The 27,553-nt window shown below is 39.2% G+C and overlaps 1 long non-coding RNA gene across 1 annotated transcript; it reads left to right on the top strand.

Annotated features, from left to right (window-relative positions):
* Positions 1-224: 224 nt before the first annotated feature.
* LOC137649984 (uncharacterized) lies at positions 225-27,273 on the top strand. Its single transcript, XR_011045888.1, has 9 exons — positions 225-523; positions 795-983; positions 10,363-10,474; positions 11,242-13,179; positions 14,123-14,231; positions 16,795-18,493; positions 19,128-19,209; positions 20,877-20,995; positions 21,850-27,273. It is a non-coding gene; the product is annotated as an uncharacterized lncRNA (long non-coding RNA).
* The last annotated feature ends 280 nt before the right edge of the window (positions 27,274-27,553 follow it).

Here is a 27,553-nt window from a genome sequence, read left to right as displayed (position 1 = left end):
CTTAACTTTTTTTCCAAACATTTTTTTTTTTCATTTCAATATAAAATCTGCTTGTGTACAGTACAGTACTTTTTTTTTTTTCTTTATTAGCATCAGAGAATATAATTTAGATATAATTGACTTTAATAATACTGTAATGGTAATAGTTTGAATCTGGAAATTAATAAAGGTAATTAAATTAGAATTATATTTAAAATAATTTTTGCAGTTTGTAAAGCAGATAATTGACTTATGTATTTTTCGTATTAGTTTTTCAAGAAAACAATGGCGACAAATTTCTGTAAATTAACACATTTACGATTTTTTGCTAAGGTTGTAGATTTTGGACAAAATTAGAAGTTGTTTTTAATTACATGTATCATTTTGGTTTTCAAATTAGAATTGCAGTTAGGCTTGTAATAATGATAATAATAATAGTAATATTAAACCTGGGTTGTATCGAATCGACTTTACATAAGATTTAGATGTATGGAAATGACTTTAATCACAATTCAACATCAAATTTTGGATAAAAAATGTTGAGGTAAGTATGAATATTGAACTCTAAGACTTATTTCCAATCTAAAGGAAACGTCTTACTAATTTCCAATATTACATTATTTCAATTACTAAGCAGTCTTGAGATTATTGGTACTGTATTAGATAACGGTTCAGATGAATAATTTGTTCTTAAATGTTTGTTCCGAGTCTGATTTGTCAAAAGCTTTTGAGAAAATCTATAAGGTACTGTATATACGTAATTAGTGCACAAAGTTATACAGTTCATTGTAATAATGATTATTGAATTTTTGCAGGTATTTGGCTGATACCCTCGGCAAATCCTGTAGTTGATGTTGGATTCTCACAACTGGAACCATTCCCAAATGGAACCATACCCATCTGGAATCACTCAAAACTGGAACCACCCACGACTGGAACCACCCACAACTGGAACCACCCACAACTGGAACCATCCATAACAGGACACCTTCACAAGCAATATGGTAAGTCAGACATGAAGGAAGTGCGTCATTGTGCAGTAGTTGCTAAATTTGTCAATACCCAAAGTTTATATATAGTAAATATCGATTTATTTATCATATAGGGACTTTTCTGATGCAGTATATATAATAATCTGTGCTTCATAGACAGAGAATATTTAATTATAAATAATTTCGTTGAATGAGTGGGTCATTTTCTAAATCATTTAATGGGTTTTCATTCAAAATTTGTCGTTATCACATTGAAGAATGTCTAGGAATGCAATGAGAGATCTGAATTTGTGTGTTGTACCTTTTTATAAAGGAATTAAAATAAGTTCTAGTTAAACTCCTGTTTATTGAATTATCTTTGAAGCACTCTAGGGATGCAATGAGAAATCTGAATTAGTGTGTTGTACTCTTTTATGAAGGAACTAAAATAAGTTGTATTTAAACTCCTGTTTATTGAATTATCTTCAGACATTTAGAAGATTCATTGCTCGTATAATGTGCAAAATTGGTTATATAAGAAATATATTTGCAAATTAAACAATTGCCACTTATATTTTATTTTGTTAATTGCAATGTGGTGTTAGATATTTTAAATGGGTGACCTTGCACAGACAGGTATTTGATGGCAAGGTCTTTAAAAGGTTTTTAAGGTTGCCTGAAAAATAGCAGAGGCAAGGGACATTGACAATACCTCAACACTTAGTGACTTTGGCAGTTTGTCTACAGAAGACTTTATGTAATCAATGTTAAAAGAAACCTCCCATTTATTTTGCCCAATAAGGTCATGAAAGATCAAGAAAGGCACATAATTTCTAAGTGTAAAGAGTTTCTTTTCTGTAGGTGACTTCTTGTCTGGGTTTTTAAACTATTAACATTCTATTAAAATTTGCTTTTTGAATAATAATCTAGATTAGGATATATTTTCAAATATATTTCAGAAGCAGGGCTTTGAAAGCTATTTAACTTTTATAGGGACATCTTTGCATTTATAGTTTTAAATTGAATTTCCTATTCTTTTTTTTTTCTTTTTTTTCTTTTTTTTTTTGTACAAACGATACCAGCTCAATGACCTTCACTGTCAGGATGCCAGAACATTCAAAATTAATCGTCAGTCAAAGCGTATAATGGCTGTTAACTGTTGGATACCTTTCACTATTAATTTTTTTTTTAAAGCAGAATACCTTTGTCATTAGGAAGATAAGCTTAGGTGTTTTGAGTGTCACATCCCTCGCTTGGAGGGAAGCATTCAGGCCTAAACCTTACGGTGCTGTAGTTTGTTAGCAAATTTGAGTGTGAAAGCAAATATATATACTGCCTGTTGTAAAATCTGTGAAGTATTTTTTTTTTTTAATATTATTCATTTGAAAAGTCTCTAGGAAAGTTTTATTGGCTATATGTGTTAAGCATGTTTAGGTTTCAGGCTTCTAAGTTACACATGAAACTGTTTGTTAAGATTAGACAATTTAGTAGGGTCTGTTCTTAATTGCTGTGGAAGAATTTGAATGTATGTTTATACTACTGAATAGTGTTTGTTCCGTAACCGAAATACAAACCACGCTATTTACATGGGGTATTACTTACAGCGTAGCTGAAATGACGAGCTACCCCTCCCCCCTCACACACCGGTGAACTGATTCACTTCACTTTTGGCTCGGGTGATGATCAGACCTGTCTGTCTCACCCTCGCATTTTTGACAGCCTTAATTTGTTTGCTTTTTCTTACACTTGTGCGCTTGGAAGTTGGCCTCCATCCATCATGCGGAAGTGCCCTGGACTTCCCGACCGCCCTTGTGGAGCGTTCATGTCGGCGGTCGAGACCGACCCTCACTCCTTATGTCTATACTGCCGAGGTCAACGTTGTGAAAGGAATAAAACTTGTAGTGAGTGCAGGAAGTGGTCTACCTCCCAGTGGGAGAGGTTTTTCCGTCGACGTAAGAAGTCTAAGCGTGACCTTTATCCTTCAAGGGCTACCTTGAAGAAGGAAGGTTCCAAAGACACTTCTTCCGTTGCGCGAACCTCCTCCGAAGCTACCACTTGGTTGGTCTCTCGCGAGGGGCCGTCGAGTGGTAGCGTAGGCCTTTCTGTTGTTGACCAACCTCAGGGTTCAGGAGAGGGAGTTGCCTCCCATAGCGAGGCAGCTCCTCCTCCTCCACCTCTGGGGGAGGATTTTGATGTTGATGATTCTGTGTCTAACAATGATCTTTTGCAGCTTTGGGCTTCCTTGGGGCTTAAGGGCTCGCCCTCCAAGGAAGCCCTGTTTGACCTGATCCAGTTGGCTGTAGCTGTCAAACAGTCGCCGGTAATAGCAGAGGTAGACCCTCTGTCTATTGTCGACGTTGTTGTGGCAGAGGCTTCTGACGGGTCGGGCCAAACCCCTGCTGTGGGTGCAGATGTTGCTGAAGGCTCAGTTCCCCCTTCCGAACATCCTTCGAGGGAGGAGCTGGGTCCAACGGTCTCTCCTGCGGGTGATTCTCCCCCCCGGGGGAGTTCGCTGACGGAGACTCCTCTTCGGATTACCGACGATGTTGTAGCTGCTCCTTGAGGTCGTCTTTGCCATAAGGCTCGCCCTCCTCTTCGCCGTCGAGGCCTTCCTTCCCCTTACAAGGGGCTTAGGAGGCGCCTCTTTGGTTCTTCGCCTTCGACGACCCCCGCAGAGGAGCCTCCTCGACGTGAGCAGACTGTTAAAGCCTCATCGCTAGACCTCTCAGTTGATCGTTTGCGATCACCGACGCCTGCCAGACCTGCTAGCCTTCCTTCTCCGTTTGTGAGTGCAGATGTGCTGTGGGCGCCTACGCACCCCGTTTTCCAACGGGCACTGGTCCCTTCGGGGCATAAGGGCTTGTCTCCCACTGAGATTAAGTCCCTTAAGCGCCAGGTGTTACCTGCGCGGCCACGTTCTCCTGCGAGCTCGCGCGAAACCGCTCTTCTGCTGTGCACCCTTCAGACTCTTCTCGCCATAGATCTCCGGCCTGCCACCGCTCGCCTGCGCGCCAGCGCTCTCCTACGCGTCAGCGCTCCCCTGCTCGTCAGGTATCTCCTGTGCACCAGCGCACATCTGCGCGCCCACGTACTCCTGAGCGCCCACGATCACCTGTTCGCCAGCACACATCTGCGTGCCCTGGTCCTGATGCGCGCCAACGTTCGCCCGCGCGCCCACGATCTCCGGATCTGGGTGCAGACAAGGAGGCTGTTCCTTTGCCCCCTCGCTGTCGATGTCATACGCGCCCGCAAACCCCGCCCACGCGCCAGCCTTTGCCTGTACGCGCACTCTCTTGTGCGCTCTTCTAGACCTGGTCGAGCCTGTGTGCACCTGCGCGACCACGAGCCCACGAGAAGTCTCCGGTGCAAGCCCGCGTGCGTTCGCCCCTACGGGCCACTTCACCTTCTGGTCCTGTAGCCCAACTGATAGCTCCCGACCATGCCACTATGCATCAGCGATCTCCAACGTGCCAGCGATCTCCCGCGCACCCGCGCGATCCCACGTCCGTGCGCCCTCACATCGGATCGCCGAAGGTCTCCTTCGCGCCCACGCGCTAAGTCGCCTGCGCGCAGCCGTTCGCCGTCTCGGCCTACGTGCCATCGCTCACCAATGCGCCATCGCTCCCCTGCACGCCGTCGTCTCCCGGCTGCCAGCGCTCTCCCCTACAACCACGCGCACCTTCACCTGCGTGCCCACGCGCTCACTCGCCCGCGCGCTTTCATCTCCGCGCGCGAACCCGCAATTTTACCTTCGCCCGAGCGTAGCGCGACCCCTACCGCGATTTCCGCCGGGTTTCGCAGCACGGGCTACCTTGCGAGTCCTCGGGAGCGGCGCGTACTTCCAGATCATCGTCGTCGCGATCTCCACCGCGTAAGCGCAGAGCAGCGCTCTTGCAGGAGGAGGAAAATTCTTTAGTGAGGTCTAGGCAACCCCCTTCTTTTTTTCAGGCAGGCCCTGTGGTATCCACTCCTAAGGATCGCCCGATCCCCTTCCCTCCAGCGGGAGCCACTGACACCGAGTCTGTCAGCCGTCAGCCTTGGTTCGGGTCTCTGATCAAAGTGGATGTCCAGGCTGTTAAGCCGGCCTTCGCTGATCTAGGCCTCAAACCAACGGCAGCCTCATCCCCGCTGAAGAGAAGGAGAGGAGTGGACTTCGTGGTAACTTTGCCTAGGGTCAAACTGGCTCCCAGGAAGTCCGTCAGGAAGGCCCCTTCCCCCCCTCAGACGGTTCCTCCTTCCCCTGTGGACGAAGCCTTTCCATCTTCAGGAGAGTCCAGCGACGAGGGACATTCTCCCACGGCACCAATGGGAGGAACCCCACCTCGAGTAGGAGAATCGTCTCGTGTGGGAGCAGCAAGGAGCCCTCAGACTTCTTTACTGGAGTCCTGTATTTCTCCTAGGAGGGAGCCCAAGGACTCGAAGACTGTCCCTAAGTGTTCATCTTGGATTTGACCAGAGTCAGCAAGACCCTAGGAGAACGTCTGCGTGTCCCCCCAAGTAGAGCAGCTGGGGACAGGAGACTTTGCTGCCAGTCCACAAGGAGGAGAGCTGCACGAGTCGGAGCAGGCCTTCTGGCAGGTCCTCCTGCCCCTCGCGAAGGCAAGGTTACGGTTCTGGACTAAGTCTACGGCACTCAAAAACCTCCGGAGGCCAGTGCGGCTCTGGCCTGGTCCCAGGGGGTTAAGAGCGCCAGAGACAAGGTTGAGAGCCAGCTCTCCGAACTTGCCTCCTCCAGTCGTTCCCCTGCCAGCAACAAACTCCTCCCACCTCCTCGCGTGCAGCAAGGGAGGTACTGTACTTCGAGATCATGGGGGAGTCTTGTTTAGCTCTTCCTCTCCACCATTCTGTGGAAGAGCTCTCCAGGGGAATTTCTCTCGAGTAACTCTCCGCCCGGCAGGTGACATTCTCGGCTACAGAGATCTTGAGCCAGGAGAAGGTTGCAAAGTGTGCCATGCAGGCCACTTCGTGGCTGGATGTCTGACTGGGGTCTGGGCATCCTTTTGCGATCCGAGGACTTGTCCAAGGAAAGCACCAGGAAGGCCATGGAGACTTTTCTCCTCTCGGGCACGCGCACCATCGAGTTTCTGGCTCACCAAGTTTCGAACTTGTGGGCAAACTCGATCTTGAAGCGTCGTGATGCGGTGGCCGAGAGATTCCATGCGAAGGTCCCAGCCGTGGATGTCTGCAGGCTCAGACACACTTCCATCTTTGGAAAGAGCCTGTTTGAGCCCAAGGATATGGAATGGACAGCTGAGAGGTGGAGGAAGTCGAATCACGATTCTCTCCTGCAAAGGGCTCTTAAATCCAGACCCCACAAGCCTCCAGCTCCTCAACAACAACAGCCTCATCAGTCTAGGACATCGAAACCAGCTCCGGCAGCAAAGGCAAAGGTGTCCAAACAGCAGCCCTTTCCCATCAAGGACAGGAAGGGTGGGAAGTCCTCCAGTGGAGGCAAGAATCCTAGAGGGAGCGGCCGAGGCTGCAAACGCTAGGATTGGCAATCCCCCTGCATGTCCACCAGTGGGGGGATGCCTGCAGAGTTGCGCGTTCAGGTGGCAGCAACTCTGGGCCGATTCCTGGACGATCTCTGTGATCAGCCAAGGATATCGCGTCCCGTTCACGACATGTCTTCCTCCCATGACAGCGAATCCAGTGTCGTTGAGCTCCTATGCCATGGGATCGGCAAAGGGGCCAGCCCTTCGGGCTGAAGTCGAGACCATGCTCAAGAAGGATGTTCTCCAAGAGGTCGTCGACGGCTCCCCAGGCTTCTTCAGTCGACTCTTTCTTGTAAAGAAGGCGTCTGGAGGCTGGAGACCCGTCATCGACCTCTCAGCTCTGAACAAGTTTGTCAAACAAACTCCGTTCAGCATGGAGACAGCAGAGACAGTCAGACTTGCAGTGAGACCGCAAGACTTCATGTGCACACTGGATCTAAAGAACGCGTACTTCCAGATCCCAATCCATCCGTCTTCCAGGAAGTGCTTGAGATTCAGCCTAGACAACAAGATCTACCAGTTCAAGGTGCTGTGTTTCGGTCTCTTCACAGCACCTCAGGTGTTCACCAGTGTGTTCACCTTGATATCTTCGTGGGCACACAGGATTGGCATCCGTCTCCTTCGCTATCTCGACGACTGGCTGATCCTGGCAGACTCGGAGTCTACCCTTCTTCGACACCGAGATAAGCTTCTGGGACTTTGCCAAGATCTAGGGATCATGGTAAATCTCGAAGTCTTCTCTGCTTCCATCTCAACGACTGGTATATCTAGGCATGATATTGGACACCAATCTCCACAAAGCCTTTCCATCAGATGACAGGATAGCAAGGCTGAGGAAGGTGGCAGAACCATTCCTCAGGCAGGAAGAGCTTCCAGCCCAATCTTGGTTACGTCTTCACCTGTCCTCCCTGACCCGTCTAGTTCCAAACGGCCGCTTCAGGATGAGATCCCTACAATGGCGGCTCAAGTCCCGGTGGAGTCAAGGCCACGATTCCCCGGACTTTCTGGTCCCCATAGGGCCTGCGGAACGGACGGACCTGCAGTGGTGGTTGACCGACGGAAACCTTCGAAAGGAAACCTTTGAAAGGGAGTGGATCTTCTCGTCCTCCCCCCGGATTTGATGCTGTTCTCGGACTCGTCAAAAGAAGGGTGGGGGGACCACGTTCTGAACCATACGATCTCAGGCCGGTGGTCAGAATCAGAAAAGTACCTCCACATCAATCTGCTAGAGATGAAGGCCGTATATCTGGCCCTTCATCAGTTCCAACAGACCCTGGCGGGTCACTCTGTGGTGGTGATGAGCGACAACACCACAGTAGTGGCTTATATCAACAAGCAGGGAGGTACCTTTTCACAACAGCTATCCCATCTTGCAGTAGAGATTCTGAGATGGGCCGAAGTCCGCTCGATACCACTATCAGCTCGCTTCATTCCTGGCAAAAGGAATGTGCTCGCCGACAGTCTGAGCAGAGCCTCGCAGATAGTGAGTACTGAGTGGTCTTTGGATCCTCTAGTAGCCAACAAAGTCCTGACTTTGTGGGGTATCCCGCGAGTGGATTTGTTCGCGACAGCCTTGAACTTCAAACTGCCGCTGTACTGCTCCCCAGTCCCGGACCCCAAGATACTCTGGCAAGATGCCTTCCAACAATGGTGGGACAACATCGACGTCTACGCCTTCCCACCGTTCTGTCTGATGAGAAGGGTGCTCAAGACTAGACTATCGGTCAACCTGTCGATGACCTTGATAGCTCCGCTATGGCATCATGCAGAGTGGTTCCCGGACCTTCTGCAGCTCCTGACGGAACTCCCTAGAGAACTCCCCCCACGACACGAGCTACTCGAGCAACCACACTGCAACATCTTCCACAAAGCCATAGCTTCGCTTCGACTTCACGCCTGGAGACTATCCAGCATCTTCTCACAGAGAGCGGCTTTTTGCAACAAGTTTCGGAGAGGATGTCTCAACACGCGCGAAAGTCATCTGCAGGGTCTACCAAGCGAAGTGGAGAGTCTTCTGTGGTTGGTGTCGTGGGAGGGGTATCTCTCCCCTCGATACCACTATTCCAGCAATAGTGGAGTTTCTTGTATATCTGCGGGAGGAAATGCGCCTTTCGGTCTCGACGGTGAAAGGCTATCGCTCAGCCTTAAGCCTAGCCTTCAGGCTGAAAGGATTGGACATTTCTTCTTCGCTGGAACTTTCCCTGCTCATACGAAGCTACGAACTTAACTGCCCTCAGTCGGAAGTGAGACCTCCTCCATGGAACGTGGTTCGGGTTCTCAGGGCTCTTAAGAGACCTCTGTTCGAACCATTAGGCCAGGCTTCTGATCGTCACCTGACTTGGAAGACGGTGTTCCTGCTTGCTCTAGCTTCTGCCAAGCGTGTCAGTGAACTTCGTGGTCTCTCGTATGACGTCGCCCATTCAAAATCCTGGGGTTTCGGACCCATGGTTCGACTCCTTCAGGGTTTCGAGTCTTTGTTCTGTAACAGATGACCCAGACCATCTCTTACTATGCCTAGTAAGGAGTCTGAGGCGTTATCTTAAAAGAACAGCTGCAGTCCGTCCTCGCGTGCAATCCCTGTTTGTGAGCACGAGAAGGACGAAGAGGAGGGTCACCAAGAATACCATTTCAGCTAGGATTTGAAGGGTCATCCATCATTCCCTGAATCCAGACCCTCCTCCGTCACGTCGCCCTAGAGCACACGATGTCAGAGGCATCGCAACGTCCCTGGCATTCAAGAGAAACTTCTCTGTGACGCAGGTGCTACAAGCTGGGGTCTGGAAGCGTCAAACAACTTTCACAGCCCACTACCTACAGGACGTGACCCACAGGAGCCTCGATACGTTCTCTATCGGCCCTGTGGTGGCTGCACAACAGCTGGTCTAACCTCAGGCTCCTTAATGGACAAGTAGCAGAAGGTCGAGGGGGTTGTTACCTGGTTTTAGTCTGTGTGAATGAAAGAGTATGTCTGGCCCTTACTACTTTCTTCATCCTCCCCTCTCTTGGGGAAAGCTGCATCCTGGTCTCCGCATAGCTGACCTCAACCTCTGCAGGTAAACCATGCTCCCTTGTGTTTCTAGTATTAACTAAATACTGTCGCGTCCCCCATACCCTGACGAGATGGTATTGGGAATGTCCTAGCCTAGATTTCCATCAAAAGGACTCCAGGTCAACTTCCTAGGACGAGTCACACTATTCCTCCACACACAACCTATGTAGGCCACACGTCCCTTGCGGAGCAAGGAACTTGTGAGGTGCAGGGGCTCCTTTTCTCGAGTGCTACACACTCGGATTCTGAGTCCCCGGGTAAAGCCAAAGCCAGTAAGGCTGGGGACTTTCCACCCTTCATAAGGGGTAAGTCACCCAATGTAAATAGCGTGGTTTGTATTTCGGTTACGGAACAAATGACAAATTCGGAGATAATTTGTATTTTTCCTAACTATACAAACCTTAGCTATTTACACATATTTGCCCGCCAGCCCTGTCTCCCAAGACAGGTCCTACCTCTAAGTGAAGTGAGACAACTCACCGGTGTGAGGGGGGGGAGGGGTAGCAAGCTACCCCTTCCCCTACCCCCACCCCCTTGCTAACTAGTGCGGGGGTAGTTAACCCTCGTTAAAATTCTATTGGCTCGTCAAATTCAGCTACGCTGAAAGTAAACCCAATGTAAATAACTAAGGTTTGTATGGTTAGGATAAATACAAATTATCTCCGAATTTGTCATATTTAAGCATACTGGTCTTCCTTCTTCCTTCTGTTCGTGAAAATGTTGGCACTTCGTCTATCCATTCACACCATAACTATTTGTGAATACTATTTATGATTATTTACCTCCAAATACTATTTTGAGATTCAATTATTCTTATGGAGAGATTAGGTTTAACTATCCCATTACTAATAACCTTGTTCTTCTGCAGGTCTCTGGCTGATATACAGTAGATGACTCAAATACACTTTATCCACTACACATTACTGTAGCCTGATAGTACTTGATTCTTCCGTAATAGAATCTGTTCTACTGAAGGAATGGTAAGGAGATGTCTTTCATTCATTCTTTTAGGATTATCAAAGATAAAGATGTTTGTGAATTAAAATACAGCATATCTGGAATATGGCTGTTACAAATATAGTTTTTCTTCTACTGGTCTTATTTTTGAAATTCAAAACTATCTATATTTTCAAAGACATTACCAGTCATGAATGTTAATTATTGCACAAGATCATACGAAATAGCTTTGTTGAAAGAACCTTCCAAACTTTTAGAGGAAGTTTTTATAACTTGCCATTTTACTTTCCAGTGTTTTAGACCAAACTTAGGGTTTCTCTGAAAAGGTCTTGTTTTCCTCAATTAGAAGTGTGAAGTTGAATTGTACTTTATGAAAGAACAATCAAGAGTAAAATTGCCTAGTTATTTGATAAGAATTAAGGTATATGATAATGCTATTCAAAGTGAAAAAAATTTATCAACAAAAAATGATTAAACCCTTGAAGTGAAAAAGAAATTTATAGCAAAGATTCCTGAAGTATTTGGTATAGCATACCATGTTGCAAATTGAGGTAACATTTATTGCTATCTTGAAATATGTTGATTTTCTCATTTCTAAATACCATTTTGTATTGGTTTTCCTATTTTTTTTTTTTTTAACTACAGTAATACTGCATTGTCAAGAGATCTGTTGTTGAACTAACATTATCAGCACAATAAACGAAGTTGGTTTCAATCAGGAAAGTTCTAGGTTTTGTCATTACATGTTTAAATAACTTTTTGTTTCTATATAAAGTAATTTTCTTTGCAGGTTCATTACCAAAGGAATACGGTTCTAAATTTTGAAAATTCCGGATTGCCTAATGAAGCAGGCAATAGACTGACACGAAGAATTTTCCTAACCAGAAATTAGAATGGAGCCATTATGATAGTCAAGTACCAGAATTATGCCTTCAAAAATCTTATACAGTACCCTTTTATAAAAATAAAAGGCTGAAGAGATGCTTTAGATTATGAAGCATAAAATGACAGAAGAACAATCTACTCCTGATGGAAAAAGAAAAAAAATTGAGATTAGTCACAAAACTGACTGCTAGTGGGACTGCCCATATTCTAAAATTTGCCTCTGGTATTCAAAAGACTATTCATGATAATGGTGATATAGTTATTTTACTATTAGTTACCGAGGACATACCATTATTAGTTACCTAAGAAACCATATACCGACTTGCTTCTTATGTAAGAGGCATGGGTTTCTTAAGAATAAATATGATTTAAAGTAAAGAACAAGATTTAGGTAACTGTTGAGGCAATCATAAAGCTAAAGAATGTTATTTTTTATTGGTTAGAAAGTTACGATACTGAACATAGTTGAGTGAAGAACTGTCAAAGATTTGGCCATAGATATAGAGATGTGATTTCAATCACAGGTCCTGAATATAAATGTTATCTAGGATTACTGCCTTATTGATATTGAGTTATCAATAGAAAGTATCAAGTTACAGAAATACAGTGAGAGAGGTTCATTTGATGTTGAGGGTAACGATAAAAAGGTTATATTAAAAGAATGATGAAAGGCACCTGCTCTATGATCACTGGGGGGTTAAAAAACAAAATCCCGCAAAAGCTTCTAACTACCACTAGCCTCGACCCCATAGAGTCAGCAACTTACTGCCTTGAATGCTGAAGAAAACAGACCATTGCCCACTTGGTGAGGACATCCAGAGCTCATGTGATTCTCTTCCCCATAGACCAAACCTCCATAGAAAGGATTGGGTTACTCTTAATCGAGCTAGAGTTGGAAGGACTGGAGACAACCTTCATAAGTGGGGTCTCGTCCTATCTGCTGAGTGCCATGTGGGCATCTCATCCAGACAATGAACCACATACTTCTTGCCCCTCTGGTGAGTGCCCATGTGGACATCCCATCCAGACAATAGACCACATACTTCCTGCGTGTGAATAGGGGCCAATCTGTACAGATTTGGACGTCTACAAATACAATCAGGCCATTGTTCAGTGGATACAATGCTGGTATGATAAGGTATGATGGTAATCGGAGGGAACTGATTCAGATGATGATGCAGTTGACTTTGGCGGTCTGTTAGAATTGCATCAGCTGGACAAAAATATCGATTGTGCAACAACTTAATCTTGGTATGTTCTATTTCATTTAAGAAAGATATGAATAATATTGTAACTAATGTTAGTGTGGAGAAGTGCATCATCTCCTAATCATGAAAGTTCATAACATTTAGTTATTTATTGGAAAGCATGGTGATAGGAATACTATTGATCAGGCCTGTCATTGATAGCAATTTGAACAGTAATGTAAAGACAAAACCTGGTGTATCTACCAACTGCAGTTTGTTACTACGGCCGCAGATTGAGGCCTGTTAAAGAGTAAAGATAGACTTTCATGGTTAAAGTTTGAGGAAGATGGTGACTATTTTTACCAAGGACCATGTATCAAAGAAAATAGTCAAGGTTGAGAACGCTACCGCAATTATAAATAAGTGGTTTGATACTGTGTAGTGATGAATATGAAATATGAAAATACTTCCAGATTAAGAAAAGGGATTTTACAGCACAGTGCAGCAATAGACCATACAAAAAGTTAACCTAACGAATGAAGTGTGTGGAAAAGGCAGCAACAAATAATACTCCAGTGTCTAGCTTGATGGTTTGAAAAAAAAAAAAAGCATCTCCAAAAAATCAACGCTGGTGCCATCGAAATCGGCTATCAAAGGTGTGTATCGAAGTACTGTATCAAGAAATGTTAAATCTTCTTATAGCTATTCAGGAGACTGTATTTAGATAAGGGTTACCTATTTGAATTGTTTTATTCATATTATACCGGTATGCATGAAAAAATACATGGAAGATTTTAATGGAAAAATTTGAATATATCATTGAAAGAGAGGGATTGCAAGGCAATTTTTTTTGTACTGAAGAAATGTAGCTTTTTATTGTATTTCTGAGTTTTTGTTGCCAGTGAATGAACAAGCGTAATCTTTACTGTATGGATATTTGTTAATATTCCTAATTATAACTAGATTGTTAGTTTGTGAAAAGTTTTCATTTGTAAGGGACTTAGGAGTTTTTGAACATAAAAATTTGTAGAACTAAAAATATTTTAGGTAAGGAACTTACCTTCTAAAATGCATTTGGTTGTAAGGAGATCACTGAAAAGTTGACATTTTGTCCCTCTTACGGTATTAAAAAGATTGATATTTTATTTGAAGATACAGTAGTTAACTTTTAAGTTGCGGGCAATTGTAATGACTTTCGACCTAAGGAAACCCAGATGTAAAAATACACCAGAAGTGTGTATATTTTAATATATATACATAGCCTTTGCAAGTAGATTTAGTTAGCATTTTTATAAATAGCAAATTTTTATGAAAAAGTTGAATGTCCTCTTAAAAAAGGAAGGCTTTAAGTATGTGGTACGTAAGTCATTGCTAGAATGCCCTTCCAGCTGTTCTGTATGATTGAGAAGCAAGTTCAGTTAAACAATGTACCCTTCCAGTATAGATAATTTCAGTTGATATATGAAAGTGGAGCTTCAAAGGGACATTTTTCTATTTAATGCACTAAGACAATTTTGCTTAAGATCATTAGAAGTTCATTGAAAATTAGGAGGGCAAGAGATTGCAATATCCTTATTCTGATATATCTTTTTCCTTCAGGTTGATCAACTTTGAAAACAAAATTTGAAAGGAAGAATTAGTAGACATTCATGTCATACATCGTTGTGAGTCTAAGCCAGTTTGTCACCTGGACTCGGAGCTTGTAAAGGTAAGACGTTGAACTTGATAGAATTGTTTTACTGATTGTGTCTGAATGCAAGAACTTAAGACAGCTTATCTTAGAAATGATCTTATCATTAAGCAAATTTGTCACAATAATGAATTTGGAACATTTATCCGTTTACGTTATAAGCGTTATCTTTTCCAACTATTTTTTTTTTATTAGCCTTTATTGGGACATTTTCCAAAAAACACAATGCACATGAGCAAAACAAAACACGTCTGACCAACGCAAGTGCTGAAGAGGAATGAGGATGGAGGGTGGGGAGATGTAGGGGTAGAGAGGGGGGTATGTTGTTAAAGGAGAGGTCTAATTGGTGAGGGATCTATGGTCGTGGTTCAATCACGCCCCAATTTTCTATGCCGACACTCCCAAGAGTGAGCGAGCTAGGTTTATTCCTGGCATTCCATCTCTTTTTCTCTGGTATATTCAGCAATAACTATGCCTTAGAAATGGTGCTATAGGAGTATTTCACTGGGCAACACGGGTCGAGTCCAGAAATAGATTTTTCCTTCGTCAAAATCCCTTATTTATGTGGGGAAGGGATAATTTGGAACTTTCAAGTTTCACTCTCTGAATTGAGAAAACCATGTGATTAAGACGCTCAAAGTGAATTTCAGATGGAATTATAGAGTGGACTATATTGAGGTTGGTAAACTAAACTATATTGGAAAAACCACTTTTGAGATTTTCAAATGAATAATATTTCAAGTTTGAATTATTCAACTGTGGAGGATCTGCATTATTTCCGGGTCTTTGCAATGTTTCTTCTGTCCCTAGCTGCTTTGGGTTTATACCTTTCTATTTTGCTTCCTTTCCCACTTTTCTTCTATTTTGCTGTACCGCCAATTAACCTTTACTTTATAGTATAACTGCTGGGTCCCCCCCTCCAGTTGCATTTGGAAGCTGAAGGGCCTCACAAGCCCCAGCACCATGCTAATAAGATAAATCTAATAGCCCATTGCACTTCTCACATTCGATATTGGAGCTGTGTTCAGTTAATGGTTTTGATAGTTTATCACAAGTTTCTCTTCCCTTTTCTCAGAAGCTTATCTTCCCATTCTTCATGAGTTTCTCACCCCATTATTCATGAGTTTCTCTTTCCATTATTCATGAGTATCTCTTCCTATTTTTCATGAGTATGGCTGGTGTATCACGAGTAGATAGGGTTAGGAACGAAGTAGTGAGGGTGAGAATAGGTGTAAGAAATGAGTTAAAAGCTAAAGTGGATATGAATGTGTTGAGGTGGTTTGGCCATGTTGAGAGAATGGAATATGGCTGTATGTTAAAGGTGAGGAATGCAAGAGTTGATGGGAGAAGTACAAGAGGAAGGCCAAGGTTTGGGTGAATGGATGGAGTGAAGGAAGCTCTGGGTGATAGGAGAGCAGATGTGAGAGGCAAGAGAGCATGCTAGAAATAGGAATGAATGGCAAGCGATTGTAATGCAGTTCCGGTAGGCCCTGCTGCTTCCTCTGTTGTCTTGGATGATCGCAGAGGTAGCAGCAGTAGGGGATTCAGCGTTATGAAGTTTCATCTGTGGTGGATAATGGGGTAGGGTGTGTTGTGGCACCCTAGCAGTACCAGCCGAACTCGGTCGAGTCCCTTGTCAGGCTGGGAGGAACGTAGAGAGGAGAGGTCCCCTTTTTTGTTTCATTTGTTTGATGTTGGCTACCCCCCAAATTTGTGGTAAGTCCCTTGGTATATGTATGTATGTATCTCTTCCTATTCTTCATGAGCTTATTTTCTCATTCTTCACCAGCTTCTGTTCCTATAATTCAAGAGTTTCTCTCCCCATTTTTAAAAGTTTCTCTTCCCATCTTCTGCACTTCCAGAAGGAACATGGATCTTTCACCAAATGCAGACTGAAGTTCACTTTAAATTTTACAAATCTAGAACAGAACTAGGATAGCTTATACAGTAGTTAGTTTTCTTTCAAGATTCCTCAATTAAAAGTATGGAATCAAATAACATTTAGCAAAGATAAAACAATCCAATGTGGCATTTTTCCCTTGGTATGTCATTCTCATTGCAACGTTATTAGACATTTAATGCAATAATCAGTATTTTTGAGTAAAATTATTGTATCTTCTAATGCCAAAAATAATTCATGATAAGCTCATCTATGATGCAATATAGTATAACAATTACATTAAGGTCATCTATGATGCAATATAGTATAACAATTACATCAATACTAATAGATCAAAACTTTGATTGATATAAGTTTAGCCCTATAATTAAGAAACCTTTTGCATAGATTGCAGTATTGCAAGTCAGCTTAAGTGTTCGCAGATTTTGCAATTGTGAACCAAGCCCTAACAAATAACTTTTCATGCTCTGCTTTGCTAGTATTTTATCAATAACTTATTAATTATCTGGCATATTTACATTATTTATACTAGATGGATGTTACTCGTAACATTTTAGCCTTTTTTTTTTTTTTTTTTCTTATTATTATTATTGTTGATATCGATTTTACACTGAAAAGTTTTGGTTTGATCATTCTTTATTTGAGTTACGCTTTCTATATATCTTGTTTCTTTATTTACAGGTTCGGTACTACAGAAAAAACTTCAAAAGTTCATAAAAGAAGAATAATTCCCAAACATACAAAAAGTCTGCTTTAACAAAACCTTTACCAGGTGTGACTAACCATGTCATTCCAAAACATGAATCTGAAATTCAGAAGGATATTGATGATGAAAGAGAGAAAATTCCATTTCGGGATACGTGTCATATGTGACTGGTGTCATAAGCTGACCTGCTCCTGGTGTCAGATGTAAGGACGTCTTGAGAACGAATAAGCTCAAAACTGATGTTCTGTGCCAATTGCGCAAGAAATTATTGAATGAAAATTAGAAAAGAAAAATGAGAAACATTTTAGGGCCATTTTGATTATTATTACTAGCCAAGCTACAATTCTAGTCGGAAAAGCAGGATGCTATAAGCCCAAGGGCTCCAACAGTGAAAAATAATCCCTTGCAGGAAGGAACCATAAAATGACATGTCAGCCTGTTCAGCATAACATTTGCTGCAAGTTTGAACTTTTGAAGTTATACATATTCAACTACCTGATTAGGAATATTCCACAACTTAGTCACAGCTGGAATAAAACTTCTAGAATGCAATGTAGTATTCAGCCTCATGATGGAGAAGGCATGATTAGGTCATATTAGAATTAACTGCATACTTATTATTACGACGGACAGGATGGTACTGTCCGGGAAGATCTAAATGTAAAAGATGGTAGAGTTATGGAAAATCTTATTCAACATGCATAACGAACTAATTTAATGGCTACCGGGATTAATATCTAGATCAAGAATTGAAATTTGATAGACCGTAATTTCCTGTCCAACTAATGAAGATGAGAATCAGTAGCTGAAGACCAGACTGGAAAACAATACTTGAAATAAGGTAGAATGAAAGATTTAAAAAACTTCCGAACACTACCACAAACTCATTTACATAATGGAGTAACATAACTAACTCTCCAACAACTGCTGAAAGCACCTCTTCTTGCTAACTTGCAGAAAATAGATAACTTAGGAACGAAGAATTTTGCAGTCTTATAAAAAAAATAAAGGAAAGATACGATAACCTGTAAAGATAAGGATAGTAGGTTAAGGAAAATGTGGATAACTGTTGTTGGAAAGCAGGTCAAGGAGATACTAGATTATAGAAAACTTAGTAGGAAAGGAATGTCCACTGAAAAAGCAGTTTGATTGATTCGGGTGTAATGAAGAAAAAATTAGATATCCTTTTTACAACATGTTTTGGATAGACTATGTTCTATTTGGAAGGTTGACACATCTCAAGATAAGGAGAACCAAAGAATGGTAGAGGAAGTTTCATAAAGCTAAAACCACTGTCATAACTCTTATAAACTAGTGGGTGGAGTAAATCATTTTGGCTTGAAGAACTTTGCAATCTGCCTCTTGACATAAATAACTTCTAGACATGGCATGAAAGCATCGAGTTAATAGAAAATTAACTGTGACTTTTAACCTGTACTAGAGTAAAGAAGAAAAAAAAAAAAAACTTTAAAAGTTTTGGAAACATCCTTCTGGTTGAAGGATTTGTGAACAAAAATCACCTAACTTCAAATAGTTGATACAATAATGAAAAGATGTGGAATCCGAGATTGAAAGGATTTTACAAATGGAGAGCTTGACAAAGGGCCTACCTGCTGGGAGTATGGGAACAGGATGTCCAAAGATCAATGCTGATGGCATCAAAGCTTATAAATGGTGAGTGTCTATGAATTAACAAATTTTGAATCCAATTGCTGCTACTTGAGAGATTGTTCTAAGACAGGGCTTTTAAAGTGTGTATTTAAATATGCAAATCCTGAGTGTTAGAACTAAGAGAGTGAGAAATTACAATCCATATTCAGTATGCAATGCAAGTCTACTGTAGGTCTATAATGAATTTCATAAGTCAAGCCCTATTAATCTAAAGCCCCTATTACACTTATCCGGTTTCCTACGGCGCCATCAGTCGCGATGCTTGCATATTGTTAAACCGGAGCGTGTGATTGCAAATCGGTCGCAATGCTTGTATATGGTCAAACCGGAGCGTGTGACTGCAAATTGGTTGTATGAAAGCTCACCCATGACCGACATGGGTGAGCTTTCATACACCCGATTTGCAATCACACGCTCCGGTTTGACAATATGCAAGCATCGCCACTGATGGCGCCGTAGGAAACCGGATAAGTGTAATAGGGGCTTAAGTGTCATGTAGGTGTGTGTTTTTGAAAAGCATAAAAAGTAGAACTTGCTTCAAAAGTTTTAGATGTTTATTATAAAATAAGAGGGTTCCATACCATAGTGAGCAAGATAATTAAATATCCTTATGCTAATATTTTTCTTTTCCTTTCAGGCTGATCAAGTAAAAAACTGGATCTAAGAAATGCAGACCATCACAAAGCACATCTGATCATCTGGACTCTGATAATGTTAAGGTAAGGCATTGATCAAACAAATTTATCTGTGATTAGGAACAAATGCACAACCTTTTTTAGTCCAGAGAGTATTTGGAACTTTAGAATGACTTGCACAGCAGAGCAGTATTGAGGCTTTAGATGTACAATATTTGGGACCTGATATTGTGCATTATGAGATGTTAGCCTGTGATATATCAAGATGAAATACATCTAAAATTAAGCTACTGGTTTACATTCAACTTAATGGAAAAACGTAAAAGAAATAAATTTTGCACGGGAGTTTTGTAACTGAAAAATCCACAAACTTTTGGTCATGCTTCTTTAGGAGCATTTGAAAAATATTGTGGATAATTGTACTGCAATTTTCAAAGGTGGTAATTTGTGCTGAGATGAGATATAACAGAGGATGGCATTTTTCTAAATATGACTAATTCTTGATCTAGTTCAAGAGAATCTCTGTTTTATGGTGTATTATTGAAATTGAAGTGAAAATCTGAATGTAGAGAAGGGATCCCAACTTAGTACTAATATAGCCTTTATAATTTCCATTTTGTTATGAACTTGAAGCAAAATAACGTACAAGAAGTATTTTTTCAGTTTATGATATCCGTAAGTAAATAAGGTTATGTGGTATGTCATAAAGGAACAGTATATTTATTTACTTATCTTGAGATTTTGATTCCAATTTAATTTACATGTGGTAAAAAGGTATGCAGGAATATTCACTGTGCCACTTTATAACTTGACATATCTCGAATGATCAAATCTGGTTATGCTAGACCTCGTTTTCAGAATTAAAAGCTTACTTGAAGAACATTTGTTCAGAATTGTGCAAATGTTAAGAACAGAAAATTCTAAGTGAACTTGAGCAAGCTAAAAATTTCAGTGCAGAATTGTAAGGAGGATAATGTTAGCAAGGGTAAATTTCTCCATCTCTAAAACTTTTATCGTGGAAGCTCAGCCTTACGTTAAATTATGATCCATTACAAAGCCTTTAGAATGTTATGTCTGTGGTTTATAAAATGATGATAATCCCAATAATTAGAAAATCACTAGAGTGCAGACCTCAGCCACGGCAGCTTATTTCTTGGAACCAGCTTGCCTCTCCCAGAATCAATATAGACTGTAGGCATATTTGAAGTCTGTGACAACCATGTGTGAACTTAGAGTTAAAGTTAGGGTTAATTCAGTCGACCTTTTGCTCGACCTTGACCTAAACCTTTGACATAGATTTTCAAAATTGAATCACTTCCACATCTCAACATAATGGTTAATCCCTGTAAGTTTCATTATTTATAGTAAAATTGTGGCTAGGAAGCTGTTCACAGACCGACAAACGGGCAAAAATATAACCTAAATAATAATAAAGATGATAATCCTAGTACAGAAATTTATTGATAATTGAAACTTGAAACAACTGCCTGTTTACAATTTTATTTAAGTATAATGCATTCTCAGTTTTCTTTTATTGCATGAAGAGATACTGGAACAGAGACTAAATGGAAATTAATTGTATTGCCTTCAAATAAACACTATTGATAACAATGGCATTTTTGTGATCACTTTTAAGCACATAGATATAGGATGAATGAGTCCTGGTTGTACTTCATTGCTCTGGTTTAGAAATGCCATATATTTTTAACATTCACAGTATGAGGAGATTGACTAATTTCTAATGATTTCAGAAAACTTGCTACCGTCCTCAAGTGAACTTTTGGAGCTCGCAAACTCTGAAAGCAGCCCTGATAATTGAATTCAGATTGAAAGGTCGTGGAGAGGATCTTAGAATTTGGAAGAAAATGAGGTAGGTGTTTAAGGAACAAAAAAGGGGCCCCTCTTTTTTAACTCGGTTTGAATAATAATCCAAGTTTAAATAGAAACTTGAGTGGATTTTGTATAAACAACAATATTTTAGTTAATTGAAATTGAAGTTTACTGTATCGTATATCCCTACCTCTAGTTCTTTGGATATTCTTATTTTTTTTTTTTTTTTAAATAAATCAAATAGTAGTTACAAGAATAAATTTTTTAAAGTTTTTTTGAGAGGAGATTTGGAAGTGAAATTTTTGTCATCTGTAAGACTTTTGTGTTCTATTTACTGGTCACTTCATCTATAGTTGTGGGTCAGATCTAACACATCATAAAATATTAGTAGGTATTTGATATGTATGATGAGAAACAAGGTTGGTAAGTGCAACAAGTAGATTATTTCTGTAAATTAGCAATTATACAGTATTTGGGAGTAATTTGAGAAATTAACATAAAGCACAGAATGTTTTCTGTACTTGTGATATTTATCTGTTCTGTGTCAATCTTTTTAAATGGTCTTAAAGTACAGTTATGAGCATGCCCAAATGATGATAATGAAAAAATAATTGCAACAATAGCATCTATTTTGGCATATAGAAATACGCTATAAAAACATTCACCATTTTTTCGATCCTTTATGACTAAACACATTTGATTTTGATTATATAAACATATAACGTAACTTAATTTGCAGTTAAATTGGATTCAAAATTTTGATTTAACTTGAAAACCTGTTTCCTTCAAGTATAAAGAACTTAGATATAGGATGCTTGGGGCATTGTTGTAACTAATGATTTTTTCCTTGTACCTTGTAAGACATTATTTTTCAGTTGTTTTTCCATCCTACAGATCTGTGAAATCAAGAAGTATATGCAAAGAAGAAAAATCTGCTGCATAAGAAGAAAATATTTTGAGCATCATTTGTGACAATGTAGATCTCTAGAGAAAAGTAATTGTGCTCAAGAAAAAGTTTGCTTTGTAGAGCAATGTCTCTCTTACTGTAAGCTACTTGAAGAAATGATGATAAATCCTTAAGATTTGAATAGAATACGGATTATAGTATGGAGCGTAAGATACATTAGTGGGATTTGAGAATTGCTTGTTCTAGTGAAAATTATTTGATTCATATATACAGTAAGAGCTAGTTCAGTAAGGTGCAAAGTTACATTTATCCAGATTTAGTGGGTCAGATATTAGACATATTTATCAATTTAGGATATCCACCTCGAATTCTCAATCTTGATTATATGGTACTTTCTATACCATTTTTACACGTACAATTCATCACTTCCGTGTGATTGTTCAACCTAGAGTACATGCCAGAATAATTAGGTGTAATTGATGTTTTTTGCAGCTGTAGGTAACTTGTGGTTAACAATGAATATTATTTGTTGATGATTTACCAAACTATTTTTTATATACTTAAAGATAGATAGATATGTAGAACATAGGCGTTAACTCTGTTGGTCAGGTATTTTTGTTTTGGACAAAATTACAGATGATAACTACTTGTGTTATACTGTCTTATAGATTATGGCTGAATGAGCTTCTTCTTGGTTAGGGTTAGGATATACACCAGTTAAAGAACTTATATCGGTGACTATATTATGATAATTCTAGAACGAATTTCTTAGTAGCATTTGTGATCACTGCAATGTTACATAAACAATATTTAGTTAGGTTATAATATGTTACGCTAATGCAGGTGATGTATTAGACTATAATACCCACACAGTTACATTCTATGATAGGAAATATTAAAGAGTATTGTTATGGAGATTTTAACAAAATTTTCTAGCAAATGATAGGCTCATTTTTTAATTGAGTTAGCCATGAAAATAATGCATATTGATAAATTTTTAAAAGATTACTTAAAACAGATGCTTTAAACACTGCTAAGTATCTTAAGAGCATTGTTATCAGGGCTTCTCTGCATATTTCAAGACACTGTTGGCATTTAGATGTCCTCAATTGAAATTGTTACTTAAAGGAGTGGGTGCTATTATTTATACTGGTATTTCAAGTAGGGCACAAATCAATAAGTAAACTCAATTTGAACCAGCTTATAAAAAGGTTGGTTTACCGAGTCATGTAGAAATTGTGAATTAACAACCAAACTCAAATTGGAAGTGTTGATCTAAAGCTTTAGTTACTGTTAGTAGTGATAGGTTTTAGTATGAATTTCTAAGCAAATTTAGGTTAAATATTAGGGTTTAAAGGAAGTCTAGAATTGTTGATAATTTCAATTATTGCTTTTTAATGGGTATTAAAAAGTATGTTGATTTAAATACTTAAATTAATAAGCCAACTTTCAAGTACAAGTTAATGGGAGTTTTTGATAGTAAGTGTGAATATATTTGGTAAAGGAAGCAGCAAGTGAAATAGATTGTGGAATAGTTTATTCTGCTTGATTAATATGCATACTTGAAGGATTGGAAAATCCTTTATGGCTTTAAATTTTTTTTTTGCAAGATATTGTTGTAAATAGGAAATGCATATACAGTATTGTATCTTCATAGCAGACATGATAGTTAATGTTTAACTATTGTTTAGAAGTATTCAACTTCAAGACATCAGTGATACATCAAGTAGTTGCTAGAAGAGTTTAGTCTACTCTTAGGAATAGTCTGTTCAGTCAATGAAGGTTGATAGATTTCAGAAAAGACAACATTTATGATCGTTGTGGATAGAGAAATTACCGCTCAAAATTGTTGATAGGTCTTTAAAAACTTGAATAACTCCAAACAGCCCAGTGTCTTGACATAGGCAGTTTTTTTTAGGTTATATATACTCTATGTGCTTCACACAATAATTCCCATTAAATTTCATTGTTATAAATTTCAAAAAGTTTTCATGTTAAGAATTGAATCAGTAATTTTGATTTAATGGGAAAAATTTGTTATACCAAATTGTAAATTGATTTTATTGTACAAGGACTTCTGTATTTCAACTTTGCTCTGCTCGGGTCTTATGTCTCACTGTATTGGGGTCAAATAGTTAAAAAAAAATTGTAATTAAATTTAGTGCGATTTTAGAAGCAATGGTATTTCGGGACTAAAAGCTTAAAAGAAGTCTTTCACATTGGCCTATGTTTGCAGTAGTTCAGTATGACAATAATAATTTTCAGTTATTAGCTATGGAAAGGGGATAAGAGACTTGGCTACAATTAATTTTGATATTGTACTAAGAATTTTTTTCACTTTTCTCATGGGACAATTTTTCTAAAGTAAATTGCAATATTCCTTTGGTGATTTTATCACTAGAAATTCGAGGAGATATTGTTCTAAATAGTAATTGGAAATCGTCCGTAAATTATCTCTAAATTTACAGTTAACTTGCTTTCCAATATTTTGTTTAACCAAATTAGTTCTTCGTTCTCATAAGTCCTTTACAAGCTTCACTGAAGTATGGTATCCCTCGACAATATTTTCGATGTGAATATATTTGTGGCCAACTAGTGTTTAATTTTTTAAGTTCTTGCCGTAAGCCTTCAGAATTTGATGTTTTAATGTTTAGTGGCACAATTCAAGTTATCTTGTGCTAGGTTTTGGGAGAGAAGATCTCTTGCTTTTAAGCATTAGGGACAAGTTGAGAACTAGAGCAGTCTTTAAACGTACTTCATAACCCTGACGATTTAAAGAAAACTAAGACCTATTACTTTCGATTTCTCAAACTATGTTGAAATACAGAAGTTCTCTCACATACTGTGTAGATAGAAAACTTGGAAAGATTGTAGATTGAAAATTGGAAAGAACTAAATAAAGGACTCCTGGGAGTCAGCATTGCAGTGGCCCATGGAGGTTGTGTTCTCAGCTGGGTGTGGCCAGTCAGTCATCGGCTTCGGAATTGATTCAAAAGTTTCTAAGCTGACAGCTGGTTGCTGAGATGGAAAGAGAAGCCCCTCGCTTCCCTTGTACTCTTCCAGGTGCATATCTGTTTCCTCTGTCACTGTTTAAGAATGTTTAGTCCCTTTCACATGTAAAAGAAAACTATTGTGTGTACAAGTCCAAGTGGGATGGTAGGGTTACTCCTGAGAAATGGTTGAGCTCATGTTTTCACTCATGGCTATGTATTGGTACTTGAACAATGTCTGTTATGTGTTATTGTTTTATGAAATGTGCTGTAGAATTTCTTTATAATATCAAAATGTAATTACCAAAAAATCATAAGATTCTTGCTATGGATGGCAAAGAAACCCTAAGGGGTGTAAACATATTTTGACTTCTTTCAGCTTTTGTGGAGGTTTCATACTGGATGTGTTGGTATAGAGAATGTGCATTTTTTTTATTCAAGCTCATAGAAAATTTAGATTTTTATTTTATTTTATGAAAGTTTATTTTTTAGCGAGATTTTTTACGATTGTTACATTTTAATTGGCGTATTTTGAACTTTCCTGGCCAATTTTATGTAAATTTTTATGCATTATGGAAAAAAATCGAACTTGTAGAGCATTCTTTACAATGAGCTAAACTTGTCATTTTTTATTTGAATTTGATTATCACATGCTATTTTTTATGCTTGTTTACATGAAACTTTGTTTTTCAAATTTAGATCCTGCCAGATGTCTTTAAAGGTAAAAGACTAACTATTTTCAGATCAATTAAATCAATAGTTATTCCTTTGGTTAAGTATATGACAATACATTTATTACATGTAGGACACACGCTGTCCTTTCAAAAAGTGTTATCATGTTGGAGCGTAAATAGCTTTTTGTCTTAGGCTTGACATTCATATCCTGTACCTGAAATAGAGAAAAATACTGCAGTGGCCACTTTTAGAAGTCTGTGGGGCAACCTTACAATATGGTTTAGTGGAATTTAATTAAAGTTATCAGTCTAGGCTAAACAAGTACAAACTACATTATGGCTCTGAGAAAGGTCTAGACTTCACTGAAAACAAAACCTGATTAAGAACGAAAGATATCTTATCCTTAAATGGCCGAGAGAAATTCAACTGAAGGCTTAATTGCCCTGGAGGTATCTTCATGAATTATCCAAAGAAATTTAATGGAATGGAATCGATGGAGAAGTTATTTGCTATTTTTTTCAAGTTTTACATTTCTTTCTTTAATACCAGTCTTGCCAATTTATAGCTGAACTTTATATATGTCCGTAATGTGATGAGGTAAAGCATTGGCGGTACTATTTGGTGGAATTTAGTATCCGGAAGTATGATAAAGTGTTTTATTTCAGTTCATAGCATTTTCATTACAGCAAAGTTAAGGTCTTGATGGTCAGTCTGTGACATCATAATCTTAGAATTAATTAATTAATTCTTCTTCTTCTTTGTCTGCATCTTTTCCCACTTTTATGTGGGGTCGATGTTTCTGGCCAGTGTTATATATCTTTAATAACTTGATTTAAGGCCAGGATACAATTATATTGGTTTTACATCATAAAATTTTCCTTTTGCTAACAATACACGTCTTCCAGTGTCTATGAATCTGTAGAGAGATTTTCAACGTTATGATCCTCTGCAGTTTTAGTTAGACTTGAGTTTACATATGTGGTAATTGCATTTGAGGAGCCCTTTTATGATATCTATTTTATGATTCATATCTTTTATGTGATATTATTTTTTCCCATCTCAATGTCTTCATTCTTGGTCCGTTGAAAATGTCTCGTTATACATGCCAGTAGATATAGTTATGGCTTGGCATTTTAAGTATGGTTAAGGAGATACGGTACATTATTGGGATTATTCTGCTCTTAATTCATAATAGTGAATTTTTTTGTGCTGGAACTCCTGATTCTCTAACTTGCAACATTAAAATGTAAATCGTGATTTTACTTTGTTTAGGAAGTATTTGACTAGGTGGTCGTTCTTGGTTGTTTAGTTTTGGACAAATATCATTTACGTCATGACAGGTGTGGAGAATTCTGAAAGAACTAGATTGTGGAGATTGGAGTCTGTTCATGATAGTCTACTTCCAGTTATTGTACGATACCATTTGTTATCAAGATGTTAGATGGTAATATTAATACATAATATTCAACCATCAATATGTGACAGTGGAGTTTGGTTTTGATATTATACCGGTAATTCTTAACTGCAGAAATTGGCATTTAGTGCGTATCAATTTGATATCAGGTTGAAGGTTCAATTTGTGTTTTGTTCTAAGTTATCGTATTTGTGCATTGAAGATAGATTCAGGATGTATCATTCTCATTATCCAACTGCTTGCTAAATCAGTTGCAGGTCAATGTCAAGTGATATTTTTTCCTAAGTTCGAAGCTCAAAAATAATTTTTAAGTTGGAAGCTCAAAAAAAAAAAATAAATAAATAAATAAAATTATAAGAACTTAACTCAAAAACATTTTTATGATGAAAAATTTGCTTTGCATCATGCTTTTGTTCTCGAGCAATTGAGCCTGTCTTTTAGTCTGCTTCAGGAAATGTTAGTTCTAACAGATTTGAGTCTTGAAAAGTCTTATCAGGTTTTCTTTGGCTTCATGAACTAGATTGTGGTACTTACAGATGTGAAGTGTCTTACCTTCCTTCAGAAACTGTGATTCAGGATTTCTCATCATACATCATATAAAATATCGCAGCA

This window comes from Palaemon carinicauda, chromosome 11 (genome assembly GCF_036898095.1).
Source record: "Palaemon carinicauda isolate YSFRI2023 chromosome 11, ASM3689809v2, whole genome shotgun sequence".
Classification (NCBI taxonomy): Eukaryota; Metazoa; Arthropoda; class Malacostraca; order Decapoda; family Palaemonidae; genus Palaemon; species Palaemon carinicauda.
Note: the sequence above shows the minus strand (reverse complement) of the source record. Positions and strands in the feature narration are given on the sequence as shown.